At 41.5% G+C, this 24,451-nt stretch overlaps 1 protein-coding gene across 1 annotated transcript in view; it reads right to left on the bottom strand.

The window, feature by feature from the left end:
* The window catches only part of LOC138947039 (hornerin-like), a 112,630-nt gene extending 93,419 nt beyond the window's left edge, over positions 1 to 19,211 (bottom strand). The window contains exon 1 of the mRNA XM_070318465.1: positions 19,102 to 19,211. The gene's annotated coding sequence lies outside the window, so the exon portion shown is untranslated. The remainder of the gene's footprint in view (positions 1 to 19,101) is intronic.
* Between the last annotated feature and the right edge of the window lie 5,240 nt (positions 19,212 to 24,451).

Below are 24,451 nucleotides of genomic sequence, written 5' to 3'. Positions count from 1 at the left end.
TCTTCGTGCCCAATACAACTTTTGAAACTGTGGTAAAATTCAAGGCGTGTACTTTCTGACAGACGTGTAAACCATTTCTGTGAAAACTGGTGCCTCATTGTCTCCTTCAGGTCTCCCAGAAACAACTTTTCATCTGCCACCCCAGCACACAACCAAACGAAACCATATCCAGACTTGCACAAAAGGTCTTTGACATGTGTGACCCAGTTTGTTTGCCCTCTGTCGTGATTGTTCAAAAGAGACAGGTAAGCCATCTTTGAGAGTCGAGAGCATGGTTGTTTTAACAGCCGAAACCAGTATTGCACACATTTTGCAGCAGCCTCAACGTAAAGTGGATATCTTCCTAGCTCGCCGTATATCGTATCGTTGGGGGTCGACGGGGGTACGTTTATAAACAACTTACAGGCAAAGAGGTGAACTTTCTCAATCTGTTTATTGTTCTGGTGGCCCCATATTTCTGCTGCATACAATAATGATGGAACGATCTGTGTATCGAACAACTTAAAGAATACAGCGCACGAATGACACCCATTGGTTTTAAGGGCCTTGAGAATTTCAATAGGAGGCGGAGAGAGAGAGAGAGAGAGAGAGAGAGAGAGAGAGAGAGAGGAGAGAGACAAAAAAAGAGAGATCGAGAGAGAGAGAGATCGAGAGAGAGAGAGAGAGAGAGAGAGAGAGAGAGAGAGAGAGAGAGAGAGAGAGAGAGAGAGAGAGAGAGAGAGAGAGAGAGAGAGAGAGAAGATGCTATACATTCTATTTCTCACCGCCATCCTCTCCGTTCCTTATCTCACTTACCCCCCCCCCTTCCCCCCTTCTGCATGCACTCCCTTTCCACACCTCAGTTATCATTTAATTTTTAATTCGAATCCAAAACCACTCATACCGTGTGTATTGAATGTCTTTAATTAGACTCTCTCTCTCTCTCTCTCTCTCTCTCTCTCTCTCTCTCTCTCTCTCTCTCTCTCTCTCTCTCTCTCTCTCTCTCTCTCTCTCTCTCTCTCTCTCTCTCTCTCTCTCTCTCTCTCTCATCCTAAATGGTAAAATCATGAGCAAAAACCCAGCATTCTTACACCATCATCCAATTTCCAAGCGCAACTGCAAAAGCACACATGCATTTACCACATTTTTTATTCTCTCTCACACATGCGTTAACCACTTTTTCATTTATTCCATCTTTCAGTGTCTTTCTCTCCTTCAAGCCTAGATGAGAAAGTGAGAGAAAAGCCGGCATTCTCACGCCGCGCACACAGATTGGGTAAGAATTAGCGGACTCTGAATGGCTCTCCATTGATTAGCGAGCAACGGCTATTGAAACGCCGCAACATTGTTTAAACACGCCGATCAATTTCACACTAATTCCGTAACGGTCGATGCGCTGCTCTCTCTCTCTTTCTCGCGACGGCGGCGGTTGGGCTTTTGGCTACTTTTAGTTGGTGAGAACTTGTATGGTGGCAGAAAAATGCCAAAAGTTCAAATTTCAAAGATCATTGCGAATTTTGTTTTTAAAAGAAAGAAGAATGGCGAGTTACCCTGATGTTAACGGGTAAGAAGAACTTACGCTTCTTCCGTGATGAGAACTGTACAGTGGACATGGAACCAAAGACGAAAGGGGGGGGGGGGGGGGGGGAGAGAGAGATGACAGATCATGATGATTGACGGTTGTTGTTTTTCTTTAAAAGTAATAAAACAAACGGTGCCGAGTTACCAATGTTTTCTGTTGGTGATAAAGACTTTGCACACATTTGGAGGCGAGAACGGTGTCACACCGTGTGGCTGGCGTATTTGCGCCAAAGGTTTAAAAAAAAACCCGGGTGAGTACAGTCATGACTTCTTATAGTTATACTAATAATAAACCGTAGTCTTAGTGAGAAAAATACCACGTCAAGCTCATCTTTCTTGGGGTCTACTGGTTCCAATAGCCTTGCATGACGTTTGTTCCTCAACATAAAAACAAGAGTTTTGTCGAAATCTCTGTAATTTAGCGAAACTCAAGTTATTGTTAGATCGACTACCTTGCAGGACGTTTATTTCTCATCATAAAAACAAATAGGTGTGTCGAAATCTCTATAATTTAGCGAAACTCAATTAATTGTAAGCTCGACTACCTTGCAAGATGTTTATTCCTCTACATAAAAACCAAGAGGTGTGTCGAAATCTCTACAATTTAGCGAAACTCAAGTTATTTTAACCCGATAACAAAGATTGCTGCGATCTTTGAAATCCTCACTTTTGGCGCAAGTATTGCACCCATAGTACCAACTCGCCGTCGCAGAAACAGAAAGGAGAGATGGAGACTTCTGCGAGAGTGTAGGTGAAAAAAGGGAGGCGAACCGCTACTTCAGGTGCGAGAGTCTTTGGTGTTTGTTACCTGGCGAAGCCGACGGTTTGGGGTTTGTTTGCCAAGTGGTTCGATTCTTCTCCACGCTCGCGCGCACAGGGATCTAGATCGATCGCTGCTGCCTGCATTTAACTCTGTGGCTGAGTATGAGTAAACAGTAACAACTTGGTGGGTATCTCTGTGTAAGCGGGGGGGGGGGGGGGTGGTTAAATAAAAGAAGTATCGAGAAAAACAGATATATGGTGGAGCGTATGACAGTGGTACTAGTAATGTGCGTCCCCTCTGATGAGATAACACCTCCCATGAAAGGACTCCTGGAGTCCCTTTGCCTATAATTTTGACCAAGACATACCTGTCATGACACTGACAGGCCACCTGCAATGTGGGGACACTTTCAACTGGTCCTAAGGGTGTCCTTTCATCGGAGGTACAACCTTTTCTGCGGTATTAACAGAGACACTGCAGTGGATGTCAGAAACTCCGTAATTAGTAATTACGGCTATTTCCGAACTTGTTTTCCTCCAGAGAGAGAGGGGGGAGAGGGAGAGAGAGAGAGAAAGAGAGAGAGGGGGAGGGAGAGAGGGGGAGAGAGAGGGGGAGAGAGGGAGGGAGGGAGAGAGATAGAGATAGTGTGTGTGTGTGTGTGTGTGTGTGTGTGTGTGTGTGTGTGTGTGTGTGTGTGTGTGTGTGTGTTTGTCACTGTGTAAAGACATGTGGGAGTGGATACACAAAACTCAGACATTGTAAACAACAGCTGACCGTCAGCAATGGCAGAGGAGGATCCCCCCCCCCCCCCATCCCTTCTTTAAAGGGATGACGTACGCGGCGGACTGTGCTACTTTAAGTTTCCTCTCAACAGAGAGAGAGAGAGAGAGAGAGAGAGAGAGAGAGAGAGAGAGAGAGAGAGAGAGAGAGAGAGAGAGAGAGAGAGAGGGAGAGAGAGCAAAAAGCCCATTGAATATTTGCAGGGCGTCTCGAAGGGATGTGTATTTGACGGAGGCGAGCACACAGTAAAGATTCCCAGCGGACATCACGGCCATCACACTATGTTCGCTGTGTCCTGGCCAAACTTCCCTAGCGTCCACTCGATCCACACCTGTTCCCACTCCCCTGTTCCATTCACAAGTACGCGCCCACCCCACCCACCCCCAAATAGAGCTGCGGATGGGCCTCTCTGGACCCGAGTTTTCTTGGTCAGACTTACTTTGCTTCCCAACTGTTCCCAATCCCATTCAGAACTCATCCCCCCCCCCCCCCCCCACCCCTTAAAAAAATTAACGGATGGGCCTCTTAGGACCCAAATGTTTCTTGGTCAAACTTATTTCGCTTCCACTGAATTCCCACCTTTTCTCACCGCCCTGTCCCATTTACAAGTGCACCCCCCCCCCCCCCCCCCCACCACCACCTTCCAATAATGCGGGGGCTGGGTTACTTCGAACCACTGTATTTCTTGGCCAAACTTATTTCGCTTCCACTGAATTCCCCCCACCTGTTCTCACCGCCCTGTCCCATTCACAAGTCCCCCCCTCCTCCACCACCCCCAACAATGCGGGGGATGGGTTACTTCGAACCACAGTATTTCTTGGCCAAACTTCCTCAGCTTCCAATCAGTTCGTGTACGTCAGTCCCATTTGAAAACAAAAAAACTTGACTAAATATAATAACGAGGGAGGGGGGTGGGGGGGGGGGGTGCAGACATTTCCAACATAGTGTTTCTAAGCCAAACTGTCCTCGCTCCGATCGAATTTTGATGATGTTTAGCTGCAATTTTCACATTTCTCTGTCCCATTCAAAAGTCCCCCCCCCCCCCTCCCACAATAATGCGGGAGTGGGGGAGGAGTACACATCGAAACTAGCGTTTCTAACTAAAATGTTACATGTACTGATTTCCCGCCACTGACCTGTCTTAGTCACACACCCACCTCCTTTTTAACTGTGTTACCCAAAATGGAGGGACGTATTACTACGTTTTAGTGGATGAGTTGGGGCGAAGTTCGAAGCCAGTATTTCCAAGCTAACCAACTCAACACTCTGCCCCATTCACGAGTTCTCATTTGCAAAGAAGGCAGAGGGAGGGGGAGAGGGGAGAGGGGAGAGGGCGGCAGAGGGGGTTGGGGGTATTGTTTCTCTAGCCGGGGGGGGGGGGGGGGGTCCGTTTATGAGACAACAGGCTCACGCAACCGGCAAACGTTGCTTTTCTGGCTGCCTGCCCGAAAGTCAATTAACCCTCTGCCGACAAGCCACCTGACAGAGAACAAAGCTTTCCTTGTAGAGAGATAAAGATGACTATCACAACCGTACTGTCATCTCAAATTCGTGCTTTTCATAATTATAATTATTGGTTTCAATGCTTATTTTAGTACCTACTGCACTATCATTACAACAGTGAATGTATGATAAGTTAAAACCCACAAACTGGTAGATCTTTGACACTACACTGACTATAGCTTTCCATTGCTTTAAGTCCTGTTCACATGGCAGACTTGCAACCAACGTTCAAGCGATTTTAGTCGGTGGCAAGTCAAATCAAAATCGCTGCTCAGGTGAACAGCACAAACGAACAAACTAGTTTTAAGCGGCAATTCTCGCTACACTGCAGCTTTTTATTACTTTACTCTGCAAGATCATCTCTAATATTGCGCAAAAGAAAACACTTTTTAGTTTTAACAGGTTAAGGCGAACAATATCCCTTGGTTTAAACAACATTTTATTCAGAATTTGTTCGCATGAAACAATTCAAAACATACACTTAGGACACGCACTCAAGCAAATGCTGATATTACGTGACGAGAACAATACTAAATTACACACATTGTCATAATGGTGGACATAACAAAAATAAACCAGAAGAACAAATTGAAAGAATGGGGATGGGGAACTAAACAGGAAGAGAAGAATCTACAGAAGAGAAAAAGAAGAATCTACAGAAGAGAAAAAGAAGAAGGTGTCGGTCGGGCGGGAGGGGGAAGAAAGTACAATATCACTTCATCCCCCCCCTCCCCAACGCAGTGTAAGGCCAGGTTACCTTGGTAGTGAGGAAGGTGTATAGATTGGTGCTGTTGCAAGGTTTAGCCTGGGAGAAAAAGACAATGGGACATTTGTCCCCCTCAGCCAAATGCCGATGGGACATAGTCGAAGGCAAGACGCGCATACGAGACCTCTATGCGGGTTTTTTTCTCCACCAAAGATGCAAAATGGTGCATTATGGTGCCATCTGAGAATTAGCCGCTATATCGTGTTATCTATAGAAAGTGTACATTTGGTGGCGCAGTGGTACATAATCTCAATGCGCCCTTTGACGCACTGAAGGGATTAGTGATGGGACATTTTCAGATTTGATGCGCCAATGGCGCAGGGCGCACTGGTAAATGAAACCCTGCTGTTAGAAATCCTACAGCTTCTGTCGAGATGTACCGGGATCGCTTTCAAGCCAGTGTACATAAATTGAAACTGCATAAACAAATGCCGAGGCCTGTGCACGGAGGGTTTATAGTGAGTTTCACTGAGCCGTGGGCAGCGAATGTTTGGATTTGCAGCGGAAGAAAAGATAGTATCAAGCCACTGAAGGAAAATGTTTAAGCTCGGCTTAGGTAAGTTGTCAAGGGTTGGGTGATGTTTTTTCGACCCAAGAACAATGTTTCATCAACCCGAACAGTCCCTTATTGCAGAATAGACACATTCCGGAAATAACGCTGTTTTTTTTCCTGTAATGTGGATGAATTGTAATTTTGTATTTCTTGAAGATGACGCAAACAACGTGCATATAGGTCAGTAGGAATCGCCATATCGAAGATGTGGTTGTATGAGAGAACTCAAATTCCAAGCTCAAACGGTTCAACTTTACTGTAAAGCTTGCTCTGTTAAGAATCTGCAAAACACGAAACAAAGTCGGGGTGCAAGAGCCGTCTTAAGGGCCGACTCAGCAGAGAAAGAGGGCAAGTCGACGTTGTCCACCTACTTAGAGCGTTAGTGGGAGATTCCATGACGTCACGGGAAATGTGGTCAGCAACAGCCAATGCAAACTGCAGTCTAGTAGGTTCGCGGGAAAAGGGCGCATCAGAGACCGTCTGTTACACAATAATGTACTCTGCGGCATCTGGGCGCATTCAAGCATGCACAGGAAGCGCGCGCTCATGCAACACAGGAGATGCCGTGTGTAGTACAAAGTAGAGCGTTCGGCGTTATAGTACTATTGTGTGCATTGTGCATGTTGGATCGAGTAGAAGAAACGAGGCTGCAGACAAACTTGCCAAGGAACGTGCCTCAAAAGAACAGTTCACGTCCCAGCTGCAGTACAAGGAAAAAAAGACAATCATCAAAAACAAGAGGAAAACCAGAGCGGAGAAAGATGACTACCACCTGCTCCAACGTGAAGAACAAGTCGTCCTACTCAGACTCCGCACTGGACATAACAGACTAAACCATCATATGGCCACAAAGCTGAAGCTAGTTCCCTCCCCCCTATGTCCGTGTGGCAAGAATCAGACAGCAGAGCACATCCTGCAGGCTTGTCCATACCACAGTGCTCTGAGGGACACCACCTGGCCAGAGGAGACAGCGCTACAAAAGAAACTATACGGCCCCAAAGAGGACTTGGAGAGGACAGCACGCTTCGCCCTGCAGTCCGGACTGACGATTTAACAGCGAACGACAAGAAGACAAGAAGAAGAAGAAAAATAAAGATTGTCTTCTTGATCTTGAATCGCTCTCTACTGAAAAGGTAAACATCGACCAAAAATTAAAAAAGTAAATACAAAAAGAAGATAAAAATACAGTAATTACGAAAAACCACGAATTATATCAAAATAAAAAATGAAGTAAAAACAAAATAGAAGGAAAAGAAACCAAAGTCATATAATGTGAGATTAAAAAATAAATAATAAATAAATAAATAAGATTAAAAAAAATAAAATTATAAAAATCAAATAATAAAACACTTATAACTATTAGAGACAGCATTAGGTAACAAAAGATGATTTCGAACAAATAAAAAAAAGACAAACAGAATATAAATATATTAATGATTGAATAAATAAATACATAAATACATATTTCAACAAATAAAAAATTATTTCACCCTAAAGAAAACAAAAACAAAAACCTTTTGGTTGCCGGGCACAGATGCAGTAAACAAGAAAGTTGTCTAACTCCGTCGCGTTGGTGCGACCTATTATAGCACCAAATGATAAAAGGTTTTAAAAAATCATCTTGCAAGCGGCAACTGGCTGGTTAAGTCTGTTATCTCTGCCAAGCTCAGCGTTAAGCCTGGGGGGGGGGGGGGGGGAAGCAGGCTCAAAGTTAAGCAAGAAACGCTGTGCTCAACGAACGTAAGACCGCTCATGCACCCCAGTTTTCGCGCTTTCGGCGTAAAGTCAACCATCTCAACTTTGAGCACATTTCCGCTCAGCTTAAGTCGTCTCATGCAACCAACCCCTGGGTCCCTCCCTTTGCAATAGCTGTCAGAGTTCGTTCGCGCGTGTGTAAACGCACTATACCTTCCTGTCCCTCTCTTTGCAATGGCTGTCAGAGTTCGTCCGCGCGTACTGTTTATCAGGGGGGTGTTCGCACCGTGGTATAGGACGTATACCCCCTGTTTATTCACTTCAAAAACAAACACCCCGAACATCTCGTCTCCTGTCCCGAAACCCCTTGCACTCGCACAGCTGAAACCGGCCTGCGTGTGAAGATGTAGAGAGAAGATGTTACGGTCTCTACACGGACTGTACGATTTATACAATGAGCTCACTACTACGAGTACGACTATGAACATTTATGAAATTGATTTATAATTTACCCACTCTATTATTGTATGACATTGGCCTGTGTGTGTTGATGTAGAGAGAAGAAGTAACGACCTCTTCACCGAATGTACGAGCACACGACGAGTACCACGAGTACGATTATGAACCTTTTATATGTTACATGTAACTTCACACTTATGCGTTTTGAAATCGGCATGGAATGGCTTATTATTTGTAGAGTTTGTCGTTTAAAAAACCAAAATCTGTTTATTTCACTACATTATTTATCTCCAATGATTGACTTGTTTACCCGGGAACGCAGAAGAAGAAGAAGACTTGTTTATGTTTTACTCAAAAATGTTGCATTCGTTCGATCATTCATTTCCCGCAATGCACAGCAAAAGAAGACTACACGAGAATGTATCGTAAGTGCATGTATAGCTTTCTCCTTTAAGCTTTCCAGCCGAATAGTCAACCCATCTCAGGTAATGTCAATGGTAATAATCTGCTGAACACTGTGAAGTTTTACTAAAGAATTCAACATAACACAGCAAAGTTCACTTAAAACTCCTCTAGCGTGTGAACAATAAAGTCAAACGACGCAGACAGAGAAAACTAATAAGAAGCCAAATAGAATGGAAATCCCGTAATACAAAAAAGAAGGGCATGGTACATATATAACAGAAAGGAGGGGCAACAGAACATACTAACAAGGAGGGCAACAATGAACAAATAACAGAAAGGAGGGGCAACAGAACATACTAACAGGGAGGGCAACAATGAACAAATAACAGAAAGGAGGGGCAACAGAACATACTAACAGGGAGGGCAACAATGAACAAATAACAGAAAGGAGGGGCAACAGAACATACTAACAGGGAGGGCAACAATGAACAAATAACAGAAACAGGCATGGTACTGAAGGAATGGCAGTTTCAGCTGAAATAAAGCCGGGGGTCCAGGGGGCCGCTTAGGAAGGGGCAGCGCCCCTTGTGGGGGTCAGGGGGCAACGCCCCCTGAAGCTGACGACTTTTTACTAATTCAAATGTGTTTAGTGCCCTCTCCTTGAAGCTGAGAGGGATATAAGTGAAAGATAACAAGGCTTGAGTAAGAAAAAATAATAATCTCAAGTCAATCAGCAGATTTTTTTCGGATTTTCGTTTTCGGCGGATTTCCGCCGATTGGCGGAAGAGTACCATGCCTGAGAAAGGAGGGGCAACAGAACATACTAACAGGGAGGGCAACAATGAACAAATAAAAGAAAGGAGGGGCAACAGATTAAGGGAACAACAAGGAGGGCAAGAAACAAGAACAGAACCAGAGTAACTTGTAAGAAAATACTGTGGACCCCTTTTAAGACCTCCAAAAATCTGAGAAGATCAGGTCTCAAAAAGGAGGGAGTCTTAAAATGGGGGTAATTTGACAGAGGATATGAACAGAAGGTCTTAGAAAACAGGGTCTTAAAAGGGAGGAAGTCTTAAATTGGGGGGTTCCACTGTAATAAGAACAGAACCAGGGCAAAGTAAGTAGTAATAACAAAAGCATCGTGATCCGCCTCGGAGGCGAGTTATTTAATCCGAAAGAAAGGGTTAGGGCAGACCCCGGCATAGCACACGGGGACCCGAGCACTATCAAATCCTTAGCAAGTAGATTAAGTGTTGAGATAACAGATTTGCGGGGCCAGACCTCTCCTAAACTGACAGGCTTTCACCTGCCGGGATTATTAGCTACACGGTGGGTTTCTGAGCGAAGAAAACATCGAGTTCTACAACGGGTGAAGAAAATGCTGAGCTCCGAAATGATTGAGAAACTACTCGCGATGGCGTCGAGAGAGAGGGAGGGAGGGAGGGGGGGGGGGTAGGGATCAGCGTAGGGATAAGCAAGTTCCTGTGAGTGTGAGTCATGGAGAACCCAGAAGCAGAACGACAGTATTAATGAGCGTAGAACACTGAAAACAGACAGTTCAGGTCGAACGGAATCAGCTTGGTACTCGCTAGCAGAAGCTGAGAAAAGGAGAACGTTCACTATTCACTTTCAAAACTGACACAAGTTTAGTTTAATGCTGCCAAACAATCAGCCTAAAACTGTCACCCCAAGAGATACTGTATCCCTTTACCGTTTACACGAATGCCTCAGGTTTGCTGAAACTACTGCAATATTCCGATTTCAAATTGTATCATGGTATGAAACTTAAAAGGAAATTATAAGAGAATGATCTTGAAAAATTGGGGTAAGTTTACAGAGGTTGTGAACAGAAAATGTGAGTATACAGGGTCGTCCTCCCTTTTAGTTTGACGACCCTGTATACTCACATTTTCTGTTCACAACCTCTGTAAACTTACCCCAATTTTAAGGCTCCCTCTTTCTAATATATTAAGACCTGATTTTCTCAGATGTTTGAAAGGTTAAAGGTTATTGCTTTTTTGTCGTCTCTTCGTCACTTATTGCTATCCAGTTGGCCGCTGTCAGCGCGAGTTCCTCCCCACGTTCGGCGAGAGATTTATTTCTCAGAGTCAACGTTGTGTGCAGACTCTCCTCGGTATCCGAACACCCCCGTGTATACACGCAAGCACAAGACCAAGTGCGCACAAAAAAGATCCTGTAATCCATGTCAGAGTTCGGTGGGTTATAGAAACACGAAAATACCCAGCATGCTTCCTCATAAAGCGGCGTATGGCTGTCTAAATGGCGGGGTAAAAACGGTCATACACGTAAAATTCCACTCGTGCAAAAAAACACGAGTGTACGTGGGAGTTTCAGCCCACGAACGCAGAAGAAGAAGAAGAAGAAGAAGAAGAAGAAGAAGAAGAAGAAGAAGAAGAAGAAGAAGAAGAAGAAGAAGAAGAAGAAGAAGAAGAAGCTATCCAACACAAAACGTATGTTTCCTTTCTCAATTCACATGGCAAGCTCCATGCTTTAAACTATTTTCATTCAGGTACATCACTGTAAAAAGAACGTTCTTACAACTTCATAACATAATTTTTGAAGGTCTTGATTAAAAGAGGGTTCAACTGCGCATGCAAGTATTGTGATAAGTGATGTTACATCTAGGTCTATCACTGTATAAAAAAATAAATTAAAAAAGAATAAAACAAGTCGGGTAAGGCGAAAATACAACATTTAGTCAAGCTGTCGAATTCAAAGAATGAAACTGAACGCAATGCAATTTTTCAGCAAGACCGTATACTCGTAGCATCGTCAGTCCACCGCTCGTGGCAAAGGCAGTGAAATTGACAAGAAGAACGGGGTAGTAGTTGCGCTGAGAAGGATAGCACGCTTTTCTGTACCTCTCTTCGTTTTAACTTTCTGAGCATGTTTTTAATCCAAACATATCATATCTATATGTTTTTGGAATCAGGAACCGACAAGGAATAAGATGAAAGTGTTTTTAAATTGATTTCGAAAATATAATTTTGATCATAATTTTTATATTTCTAATTTTCAGAGCTTGTTTTTAATCCAAATATAACATATTTATATGTTTTTGGAATCAGAAAATGATGAACAATAAGATGAACGTAAATTTGCATCGTTTTATAATTTTTTTTTATAACAATTTTCAGATTTTTAATGACCAAAGTCATTAGTTAATTTTTAAGCCACCACGCTTAAATGCAATACCGAAGTCCGGCCTTCGTCGAAGATTGCTTGGCCAAAATTTCAATCAATTTGATTGAAAAATGAGGGTGTGACAGTGCCGCCTCAACTTTTACAAAAAGCCGGATATGACGTCATCAAAAGTATTTATCGAAAAAATGAAAAAAAAAGTCCGGGGATATCATTCCCAGGAACTCTCATGTCAAATTTCATAAAGATCGGTCCAGTAGTTTGGTCTGAATCGCTCTACACACACACACAGACACACACACACACACACACACACACACACACATGTATACACCACGACCCTCGTCTCGATTCCCCCTCTATGTTAAAACATTTAGTCAAAACTTGACTAAATGTAAAAAGAAGCTTCCTGAAACTTCATAAGGCAAAAAGAAAAGAAAAGTCTATTTACGGTATCCCGACCGACCCTATTTTTTCGCGCGCGACCATAGACTTTTTGGGGGCATTTGGGGGAGAAAAAAAAGAAGAAAAAAAAAGTCTTTGTTTTTTTGGCAAAATAACTTAAAAATATGGGTTGTTTTTTTTTGGGGGGGGGAAATAATCCTGGGGTTTAACTGTGCATGCAAGTAATGTGATGAAGGAGCTAGGTGAGTGAACAAGACACTAAGATAACCCACAGCAATTGTGGCATGTACCAGGCCAACGAAATTTTGGGCGGGCTAGTACCTTTCTTGAAGTTACTCGCCCTGTTAACCAGGCCTGAAAGTGGCGAGTAGAAACATGTAAATGGCGAGTAGAAATTTTCATCTACTCGCCAAATGCGAGTAAAGTTGTTGAAACAAATTGTTGGTTTGGCTAGTAAAGTTAGCTCTCTGGTTAGTACATTTTCAGAATCACTAGTACACCATTGTTTGGACTTTCAGGCCTGTTGACGAGTTAAACATTTGGAGATTTGACCACCCATGCATGTAATGTGATAAGTGATGAAGGAGCTAGGTGCGTGAACCAGACACTAAGAACACCCTCAGCAAGAAAGAATGTCATTATTGTCCCTGGCCAGCTAAGAGACCCAGGTCATGTGTACAACTCTCGGTGCCCTTTCCTCTCAAGATAAATGGGCTCGGCCACCGGCCAACAACACATCGTTTGTCAAACTGCATTCTTCTGGTATACAACAATGTAGAGAACATATATATGATATTTCATATAGACGCTTGGTCTGTAAACCTTGAAGAAGGCCTGCGGGCCGAAAATTGGAGACATTCTGGCTGGTATTGAACTTTGTATTCTATGTTTTGTATAAATGAGCTTTTCAAACTGAAAAAGGTTTTCCAGCATTCATTGTGTGAAGTGATGCACAGGAAAAAGAGTTTCTTGAATTATATATATCTAATAGTTCTTACCTGGTCCCCGCTAGAAGTATAATCAAGACTACGAAAGTCTGTGAGTAAGTGGCGAGAAAGATATTAAAGGTAATGGTATGCTGTTTGTGGCGGGTTTTAAAATAGAAATTAAAAGTAAGTCAAATGTGCCTCCTTATGACTATTAGTATTATGTTGGACAACAACAAAAAGGGGATATTTTACTGAGGATCTAAACAAACAAAATCTGACAACAAGCCACCAAACAGCGTTTTTGTCATTATTTTGGATGAGCAAAAGTACGCACAATACCAGACTGTTATGTTAGACAACAAAACTGAGGTAATTTATCTTGCTCTTGTTCTATGCCAGAATAAATAAGTGACCAGAAGTACAGTATAAAGTGAAACCCCCCATTAACGACCTTCATTAATCTTAGAAAATTAGGTCCCAAAGGGGAGGGAGTCTTAACAGCGTTAAATTTACTGAGGATCTAAAAATATAATCTTAAACAAGATCTTAAAAGAGGAATTGCACCGTACTCACTGTGCCTTGGTTTAAACAAAATTATATTCAGAATTTCTTCGCATGAACAGTTCAAAACATACAGCTAGGACACGCACTCAAGCAAATGCTTATATCACGTGACCAGAACAATACTAAATTACTCACTGTGCCTTCAAAACAAATAACCCATTCCACATTTTAATGGTTGGAAACAATGTAGAGAACTCTAACCTGCTCCCTGTCATTTACAACGCAAGCTTACATGAATGACCAAAAGTACATCATCTATATATATATACGACTAGTGTCTGTGTGTCTGTGCGCGGCCAAGGTTCTTGATGGATCTGTTTCAAATTTGGTGATCATATTCAGGTACACCCTGGACACAACCTGGTCGATGAGATATTTCAACACGTGCTCTCAGCGCGCAGTGCGCGCTGAACCGATTTTGGTTTTTTTGGTCTGGATCCACTACCAGTAACTCTTCCTTATCTTCTCCAGTGTTTTCAGCCGCGATTATCTCCCTTCCTCCATGTGGCGTCAATCCATATTCCCGATACTTCGTTACTATTTTTAGAAGGTCACTGCACGTTACTATTTTTAGAAGGTCTCCAGTGTTTTGCGCGTTTATCTCCTTTCCTTCGCCGGCGTACACCCGGCTTTGCTGGGTCCCAGGCGCAGCCTGGTATTCGGCTCTACTTCTTCCCGGCGAAGCCGGTACCCGGCGAAGCGGGTAATCATCTAGTAGTATATATATACGACTTGTGTCTGTGTGTGTGTCTGTGTGTTCGCGATGCACGCCCAAGGTTCTCGATGGATCTGTTTCAAATTTGGTGGCCATATTCAGGTACACCCCAGACATAACCTGGTCGATGAGATATTTCAACACGTGCTCTCAGCGCGCAGCGCTGAACCGATTTTGGTTTTTCTCTGGATCCATTCCCAGTAACTCTTCCTTATCTTCTCCAGTGTTTTCAGCGTTTATCTCCCTTCCTTCCTGTGGCGTCAATCCATATTCCCGTTTCTATTTTCATAAGGTCACTGTCGACAACGCTCAATCCATATTCCCGTTATACTATTTTTACTCTTCTCCAGTGTTTTGCGCGTTTATCTCCCTTCCTTCGTGCGGTGCGCCGGCAAAGCCGGCGTACACCCGGCTTTGCCGGGTCCCCGACACAGCCGGGTATTCGGCTTGACTTCTTCCCGGCGAAGCGGGTATTCATCTAGTTATACTAATATGTGTCTGGTTTGTTTAGCGTCAGACTCAGAGCACACTAAACATCATCATCATGAGCACTAAACTTTAATGAGGAATTAAGAAAATATATAACAAAGGAATAAACTGCAATTGCAAACAATACAACAAAGTGTTCACCTGTAAATGAACATCAAGGATAATGACAATGTCTGGACTAAAATACTCTACCTGCTCGCAAAAGTTCAGAAACTAAGCCTAAGGAACAAAAAAGAATAAAAGGCTAGTTTCAAAGGAGAGAATAAATGAAGGTGGACCAGTTGGCTACATTTTTTTTGTAAGGATTAAAGTTAGGATAGAAGTCTTCTTGTTTTAACTAGCCCTGTGGCTTTTTATTGGCCAGAACTCCTGTAAGATTTGTCCCCTGGATGTCTCAGAAGACAAGCGTTCCTGTCAAAGTCTGCAAAACCAAGTTTTTTCATTGTTAAATTTGTTTAGGGGTCAAGGACAAGGAGAGAAAGTTACAGGGTCGAGAGGGGAAAAAACCCCGGTCTGTCAGGGAACGTGAAACATTGAACTTGTTAAGGCCTATCTACATTGAACTTGTGAAGGCCTATCTACATTGAACTTGTTAAGGCCTATCTACATTGAACTTGTTAAGGCCTATCTACATTGAACTTGTTAAGGCCTATCTACATTGAACTTGTTAAGGCCTATCTACATTGAACTTGTTAAGGCCTATCTACCTAAATGTATATACTTTTCAGGACTGATCCAAAGAGAAACAGACACATAAATCATGTTTGTTGAAAATTTAAACAAATAAACGCAGACCGTTTCAGACACATAAATCACCTCTGCTGAAAAAAAAGAAAAATAACAGTGAGTCTGTGACGGGTCTTTTGTTTTTCAAATTTGTGCATAAAAATTCCACACCTACCCAACAAGTACTTTAATGCAGCATTGAGCAATATGTTCTGTTTAGTTAACAAAACACTAAACCATACACTATACAGTTCACTGCCACAGTCTGTTCGCACAAGTTACGGGGTAAGAACAACTGATTATTCATTGTCAGGCACAGTGTTTTTACGATGAAGGGGTGGAACAATAAAAAGTCATGAAGCTTGCCAATTAGCACAGGATAAGGCCATCCTAAACTGTGATGATGAATGCAATTATCATCAGTTGTCAAATCAATTGGTTACAGTAACACCTACTGCAGTACAATAAATGGTAACACATGCAGAGCTACCTTACTTCCACTTCAGGGTCCTGAAACTAAACAGGAAAAACCCAGAGATACAAGTCTAAAGAAAAAAATAGACAGACAAACATACAAACAAACAGACACTGAGACAGAGTTAAACTTATACACCCCCTATTGAAAAAAAAGTATTATACCGGGATGCAACAATATGATGTTATAATGATATTGATAGACTGCAAATTCAGTGATTGCCATTCTTTCATCTTCAAATTGTGACTATTAAATTAGACCATAATAGTTTTTCCACTCATTTCTACTAATTAATACGAATTAAGAAATAAACAGTGCCTGTCTCAATATTTACATAAAACTAAAATAAAAATACACAGGCCAAAACTGTCTTCATCTTTCTAGGTACATACCACCTCAAGTACACTTTTAGCCTCACTTTTCTGACATTCCTTTCCAGTTCCACTCTATTTTACTCAACCTCAATACCTCAACATATCTTTTCCTAACGACTAAGTGTGGGAAAGACTACAGGTACAGGTGTGACACATAAATGAACAACATGACAAATGACTAAAGACACTTAGACAAGATGCATCAATACCAGAAAGGTGCCACAGACACAACCTGCACTGATGCTCAATCAATGCTCACTTTTTTTTTATTAATATTAATAAGTAATCTAACTTCATTAACGTATCAGAATCCTTCCTCCGAAAACGGCGTATGGCTGCCTAAATGGCGGGGTAAAAAACGGTCATACACGTAAAATTCCACTCGTGTAAAAAACACACACGAGTGTACGTGGGAGTTTCAGCCCACGAACGCAGAAGAAGAAGAAGTATCAGAATCCTAAATGCAGTGTATACCCCCTATTACTGTTTTAGACCTCCAAAACTTTGGACAAATCAATTCTTAAAAGGGGGAAGTCATAAAAAGGGGGTTCCGTCACTGTATACATGTACCCTCTGTCTTTCTAAAACAATCACAATTTAAAGATCTCCATAAAGGATAATTTATGTTCTGAAGACTTTACCACGTGAACTCTAAAACTTAAATAGCCCGGCAGATCAATTAGTGTGCAGACAGTTGCCCCTCAATCAAGTTTCATGCCTTTGACTAATTTCCACACACTACAACTACAAGCGTTAAGGCAAACATGACTCGAACTTTGAACGAAGCAATCTGAGATACCAGCTTATTTCTGTTTGAACAAAACTTAAATAAAATTATATATAAATGTGTCTTTTGGTAGTAAATCAAAAATGAGTGATGATATATATATATATATATATAATATCTTTCAATCACGACATAAAAAATAGTCAGGAAACAAGGCAACTTTAAGTTTAAGCTTTACTTAGGTTAAACTACTATTATCTATACACAATTAAACTAGGAGTAGGATACGCCCACACAGCCTGATTACTGATTCAGTTACACTTGCAACCAGAGAGTGTGATTTTGAATTTCTGCACGCATTAGTGTCAAAACTTTTGTTTTACAATAGCATACTCCCGTGAAGACTAAAAAAGTATCGAACGTTCAAAGCGAAAGGAAGTACTCTGAGCACACAATACATGGAAATCCTTCCCTTTCAAGTGCAATACAAAACCATAAGTAAAGGTGTTCATATTGCCGATTGTGTTGTCTGTTGAAGTTATACTCTATATTTCTGTGCTAGAGAGCGGTGCCTTCCCTGTATGCTGTACAAAACACTAGGGAAAACAGACACAGCTGAACAAGATATATTTTATTAAATTAGTAGATTATTTACTTAATCATAAATATATATGCAGGGTTTAGCTTGGGAGAAAAAGGCAATGGGACATCTGTGTGAAATTAAGGGAATTAGTCTCAACCTTTCTATAATGCACAAAGACATGCCTAGCTGCATTATTTTGATGTTTTCAGATTCCTTTGACTCTGCAGGTGTGTTTGTTCTTTGTTGTTGTGTCTTTGACAGTTATGCCTGCAGGCAGAGTATCTTGTTTACTTTTTTCCACTCATAAAGTGCGTGTCATTTATATATATATTATATTATTGTCAATATTCAACATGTACCAAACGGCAAATGTTGTGAACCTGTTCGCGTTCATGCACTTTCATCATTGCAGTTTGTCTTCATAATGGGAATTTCAAAGCCATGCACTGACTGATAGTGACACAGCATCACTGATCCTCTAAAACTTAGTGCAGAACTAAAAGAAGTGGACATTTTCAAAACAAAGAAAGAAAATAAAGATGCAGAATAGCGGTTGCAAATATAGTCAAATGTGTAACTACGAGGGGGGTGGGGTGGAGAGAGGGTAATACAAACTGGTAAAACAGCGCTGACAGATCGGTATACATATTATCCGCGAACCTTTAACCAAGCTTAGCCGTTTTCGCGCAAAGGCAGGGCGGTTTCAGTTTACATTCGATTTTGTTACCGTGTGTGTATGACAGGCTCATCGAATCGTCTTTAGATTAACGTCATTCATTCTAACGACGGTTTAAACAGACTGATTGCATAGAGCGCGTGCACCCATCCAAAACACAGGTTTGTTTCCATAACACACACGTGCATTTAGGTCCTACGCGCAGCGCTCGAAAACGAGCAACACACTACACGCGTTTGAAATTGGCAGTCCCAAGCTCGGCAATCTTGAGCCACAAGTGAAAGTGATTAACTCGAAAACTCGGCCTGTTCGAGGCTCCCGAAGTGAGAAAAAGAAGGCAGCGTGTGGAAGCTGAAGCAAGGTTTTAATGTCTAGCACACGGGGGCAGCCTGCCACAACAACCCCAACCCCCCATCTACCGAACTACACACTGTCGGCAAAAAACTACACACACATGTTCCCTCCCTCGCATCGCCAGCCGAATAAACAAACAAAAAGCTGACACGCAAAGTTTTACAGACTCGAATCTACGATCGCAGTAAAATGCTCAGGGATTAGAAAATGCACCTTGTACCTAGCGAAGGGTGAAAGATGCTACCTGAAATAGCGTACAGGTTTTCTGAGCTATTTTTTGCTCTTTGACAAAGAAGCGATTGAAGAAATTCCTCCACCAACGGTTGGTTCGGGGAAGAGTGGGACCTTTCGCTCTCGCTAGGCCTCATGTGAAGGAATGCGGTCGCATTTCCGCAATCACAGCAAGATCGGAGTAAATGACAATAGCACGAGACTTACCTTAACTTCAAAGAAAGTTATGATCCCATAATCCTTTCGAAACAAACTCGAAATGATGCAAATTCCTCCTTAGTTTCTTCGCATTTCGGGCCCTCGTTCAAAGATGGCGGTGAAACGCGAGAGTTGCCGGGCAGTGCCGAGTTTTGCCGAAGCCGTCCGATCGTCGCGCGTTGCACCCCCTCGGGGCACAATAGCCCGCCAAAAAAAAATTGAGGCCGAAACGTGTGCGGTGGTTTAGTGAGTGCGGCAAACTTACCTGTTCCGTTGCACTGACATTCCGCCACTGCACATTAGTTTGTTACCGATTAAAAAAAATCTCTCAGTTAATGACGTATGTTGTTTTAGTTCAGCAGCGTTTACTTGCAGGTAAATACAAATAGATACCTGGACCTTTGTAATAGTAAAAAATTATCGTTTTGTCCCCTTTTACATACTTTATATTTGTCCGGCAAATCAAATATTATGTTGTTTTTAAGAGCACATTGATAAGCTCTGCTTGTTGTGCTCCATTTAATTCAGTAATTGTATGCGGCATTGTTATTTGCAATTATCCAAATAAAACTGTTGTAAACCAAGAAATGATAGTTTGGGAAAATTCTGTAACTTTAAACATTGCTTAATAATGTGCATTCAAGTTAGTTTGTGCCAGACGGAAGTAAACATTCCGCCATCGCTCTCTGTCTGATAAAGTTCAACTTGTTTTCTTCAAAAACTATTATGACCTTCCATTCCATAATTATAAAGCATTGTGTCACCCATCGTAGTGCCTTAGATACTTTAAAACACACACAAAAAGAGAGAAAAATTCATAAACCTTATCTGAAATGAATTATTATCTAATTATCATTTCCAAAGAAAATTCGGTATTCCTTTGTAAGATACATTTGCATAATATTGACAGACCTTTTTCTGGCGGATCCAAAGCGTCTGCTTTTTTTTCAAAAAGACAAACAAAGAACTCACTTGGGGTGTCCTACAGACGTTTTTTGTTTTGTTTTTTACGACCAAAAACCTAAATTGTTACAAAACCTGTTGGCTTTAAAATTGTATTGTCCGCCAGCTGAAATGATTACTTTCTACAAAATACTGGTGCGTTTTTACTGAGGACTTCAACTGATAACTGTATAATTGCATTCGAACAGTTTACACGTTAACATGTTTTAAGGTAATCCCTCTACGTTTATAGACATGGTAATAAGAAAACTCCCCGGCTAGAGTTGACGTTAACTTTGAGTCATAGTTTCGGACACTGTCGGAACTCATCTGCAGAAAAAATCATCCAGCTAAAATTTGAAACATACGTAAGACTTTCTTTTTCTTTCTTTTCCTTTTTTTTTTGGGGGGGGGGAGGTTGCTTTCGTTCTTCCGAAACTTGTTTTTTTTCTCTTCTGAATTCATTCAGCCTTTAAATGCATTTCCCGTTGCTTTTTTGTTGGTATTGTTCTTTCTTAGGTTTATTGTTCCTTTTTTTTTTTAATTGAAAATGATATTTGACCAGGAACCCCCGTCCGCAATCAGGTGTTGTCACGTATAACCAAAGCCAGTCTTAATTGTTATTCTTTTCGACATTGTTTAATTCCAGCAACATGTATGTACTGACAAGCTTTTATATATATATATATATATATATATATATACGACTAGTTTCTGTGTGTCTGTGTGTCTGTTCGCGATGCACGGCCAAAGTTCTCGGTGGATCTTTTTTAAATTTGGAGACCGTATTCAGCTACACCCCGGACACAACCTCATCGATGAGATATTTCAACACGTGCTCTCAGCGCGCAGCGCTGGACCGATTTTGGTTTTTCTCTGGATCCATTCCCAGTAACTCTTCCTTATCTTCTCCAGTGTTTTCAGCCGCGTTTATCTCCCTTCCTCCGTGCGGTGCGCCGGCAAAGCCGGCGTACACCCGGCATAGCCGGGTCCCCGGCGCAGCCGGGTATTCGGCTCGACTTCTTCCCGGTGCAGCCGTACCCGGCGAAGCGGGTATTCATCTAGTAAAGCATAAATCCACAAGCTGTTATTTTTAACAAAGTCTCCCGAAGTGCGAAGCCGCTGAAAAAAAATCTATCACGAATAAGACTAAAATAAAAAAGACTTAACTTGCTGTGCTCCGTTTATTTAATTAATTGTATGACTTAGGCCCTTTGTCCCCAGCGGAGCATAGCCCATTGACGACATTTCTCCATCGCACCCTGATCTGGGCTGTTCTTTCTGCTTCTGCCCAGCGGTTGCCTTGCCTCTTAATTAATTGTATACAGCATTGTAATTTGTAATTATCTGAACAAAACGGTTTAAAGCGACAAAAAAAGACTTAGCTTGTTTTGCTCCATTTATTTACTTGATTGTATGCGGCATTGTACTTTGTAATTATCTGAACAAAACTGTGTAAAGCAACTGAAACAGACACCAAAAAAACTGTTTCCGCAACTGTTTGAAGAAACCGAGAAAGACACGAGAGAAACTGACGTTACTATCGGAGTACACACATTTGAAACATCCGCGCGCAGAACCAGCAATGGCCAAAGCGAGCAGCGGGGTTGAGCGAGGTTGGCGTATTGGTGTGACCATGTCGGGGGCAGAGCTCAGTTTGCTTTGCAAGTTTATGGCGCAGACGCATGGCCGGGAGGCGAAGGTGAAAAGTCGAACTAACACTTTTGTTCCGAGGGTTAAACGTGCGTTTTATTCCCCCGAAAATCAGTCGTTTCTACAGTCAGAAATGGGTGGTCACGCCCAAAATTGGAAAGTTTGTGTGTGTGTTAGTTTTTTTGTTTTGTTATATTTGTATTCTTTTGCATAATCCGGGATGCAGTTTATTGACTTTTCGTAAAAATCATCAAGAAAGTAAGAACAACGAAGCAAAAAGCAAACGAAAAAGAAAAAGACAGTAAAAACACACACACACACACACACACACACACACGCAGTAACACACACACACACACACACACGTACACACACACACACACACACACACACACACACACACACACACACACACACACACACACACACACAACTGAGTGAGAAAAGACCGAATAACAGTGTAGAACATTTTGCGGAAAAATAACTCCGGACGAAAAACATTTTAATCAAAACATTACTTTATTTTTGTAAAGAAAAAAATGTCAACGTGTCATAGAGCGGGGTAATGAGTTCCTTATAACTTTTATAAATTTACTAAATAACAAAATAAGTATCACGATCATAAAATGGGGGTATATCTGAGTTTAAAATAACAGGAAAAGGGAGAAGCTGGGTTGAACTGTGTGGAATGGATTTGTTACACTAATTCTATTAAGCCGTTACTAGTTCCCATAAACCCACCGTAATCTGCGTCCGCAGAAATTATACCGTGTCCGCAGATCTTTGCATCGTCAAGCGTTGAATGAATATTATATTCAGGAGGGGAAAACATGTATTCGTTCCTGTACATTACCTCGGATTCATTCAAACTTTTACATACGCTGTGCATGGCTTTCTCTCCGTATTTGATACATCTGGTGAGTCGGATGGTTTCTCTTTCTGTTTTTCTTTATTTCTCTCTTTGTTTCTTTGCGTTCTTTTTTCTTCATTTCCTTTGTTTCTTTCTTTCTTTTTCCTTTTGTTTCCTTCCTTTCTTTCTCAGGTGATTCTATAATATTCCCACCGGATTTTTTTTTCCATTGCACACAACGTACATCTATAGTCAAGACTTAACCAATAAGTTTATAAAAAGAATGATTTAACCAGTTTATTGGACGGTAATTATTGGAAGGATTTGAAACTTGATCGTGATTCTGTTTCAAGTTTCTATCCATGTTTGTGCTCAATAAAGGATGAGAACTTCAATTACATTTTCCAAAGAACGAAAGTGTTTCAATTTGCCAAAACTCTATTGTGATAACAAACATCTCGCTGCTGGGGTAAAACAGTGATAATGAAGTGTAGGGAATTAACGAATGTTAGTGTGATTTTCAGTTTCACACCTTTCTTTTGTTAGTGCCACAAAGAAGGGACATAACTACGCGATAAGAAAGTATCTACTGCCTCACGCGTGCGTCGACTTTAAACCGCCATTTTTTCAGTTTCAAATTAAGTCAGGGGATGGGGAGTTTTTGTTGTATCAAATTGAAATATTCATCTTTGTATTTAGGCGCGTCAGAACTAACAACAATTTGTTTTGGTTCAAACAAAATTCAATTCAAAATACATGACATGAAGCCAATGAAAATACGCAACTAGGACAGGAACTCAAGCAAATGCTTATTTGACGTGACCAAGACAATACTAAATTACACAAAAAGGTTGTTTAAAGGTACTGAACTTGTCAAATCCAGGTGCACGGAGCCCCTTAGGCTTTTAGTCATACCTCAGGCAGCTATCCGTTAGAAGAACTACCAAGTTCCATTGACTTGCACCCAAAGAGTCAAGAACTGCGATTTTTTTACGAATTAATTTCGTACTCGGACCCGGCTGGTCTTGACCTATTTTTGGATCTAAATTTAGATCAGGTAGATCACCACATCATGCACAAAAAGACACGTCACTAAGCAAACTATGTCAGACGTCATCATGAGTTTGTGTAAAACAAAATCGAGGTCGGAATCACTCAGTTGAATCGAACTCCGACCAAACACCAACGTATTAACTAGGTTAATTTATGCACTCGCGTGAACAAGAAACTGTCGAGCTTCACAGATGTCGTCGTTGGGTAGTTTTGGGTTTGTTTTACTACCATATGAGGATTTTTGAACTGTAAATGCACTCAGCTGCAACAAAAACGCAAAACGAAGGCTGTGAGCTGCACTGTGATTTAATACTAATCAGCATGCATATGTCTTCACTAACCGTGATGTAAATTATTGGAATAATTTACGACCTAGCATTGTTTAGGCAGGAACGCCACACATTTTTACAAATTAACTAGATCATCACTGGAGATGTGACATGTTCTAGATAAAAACTGATTCAACATTTGTTGAGATCGCCCCAGGACAAGCGCAGCACTTAATCAAAAAACAAGGACACTGATATTTTGAAAACAATATTCATACAACATCAATCTGTTAAAAGTCTTACCAAACATATAGTACGCCGCTTATTGCTTTAATATGATTTTGTTTAAAGTCTAGTACATGTATCCACGAGAAGTGATGTAGTGTGTAGACACACTCGTCCGGTTACTGAATCTCGCATTGAAAGGCATGCATGAAATCATAGGTCATACTGAATAATCAAAAACTGCCGAGAATATAGTATATATAAACATAAAGAGGGCACAGCAGTAACCAGATTAGTACTTTCTTGATCAATATTTTGGCAGCGACAATGTGCCTTCTTCAGGATGGTATTAGGAAAGTACGGAATG

This window comes from Littorina saxatilis, linkage group LG14 (assembly GCF_037325665.1).
Source record: "Littorina saxatilis isolate snail1 linkage group LG14, US_GU_Lsax_2.0, whole genome shotgun sequence".
Lineage (NCBI taxonomy): Eukaryota > Metazoa > Mollusca > Gastropoda > Littorinimorpha > Littorinidae > Littorina > Littorina saxatilis.
Note: the sequence above shows the minus strand (reverse complement) of the source record. Positions and strands in the feature narration are given on the sequence as shown.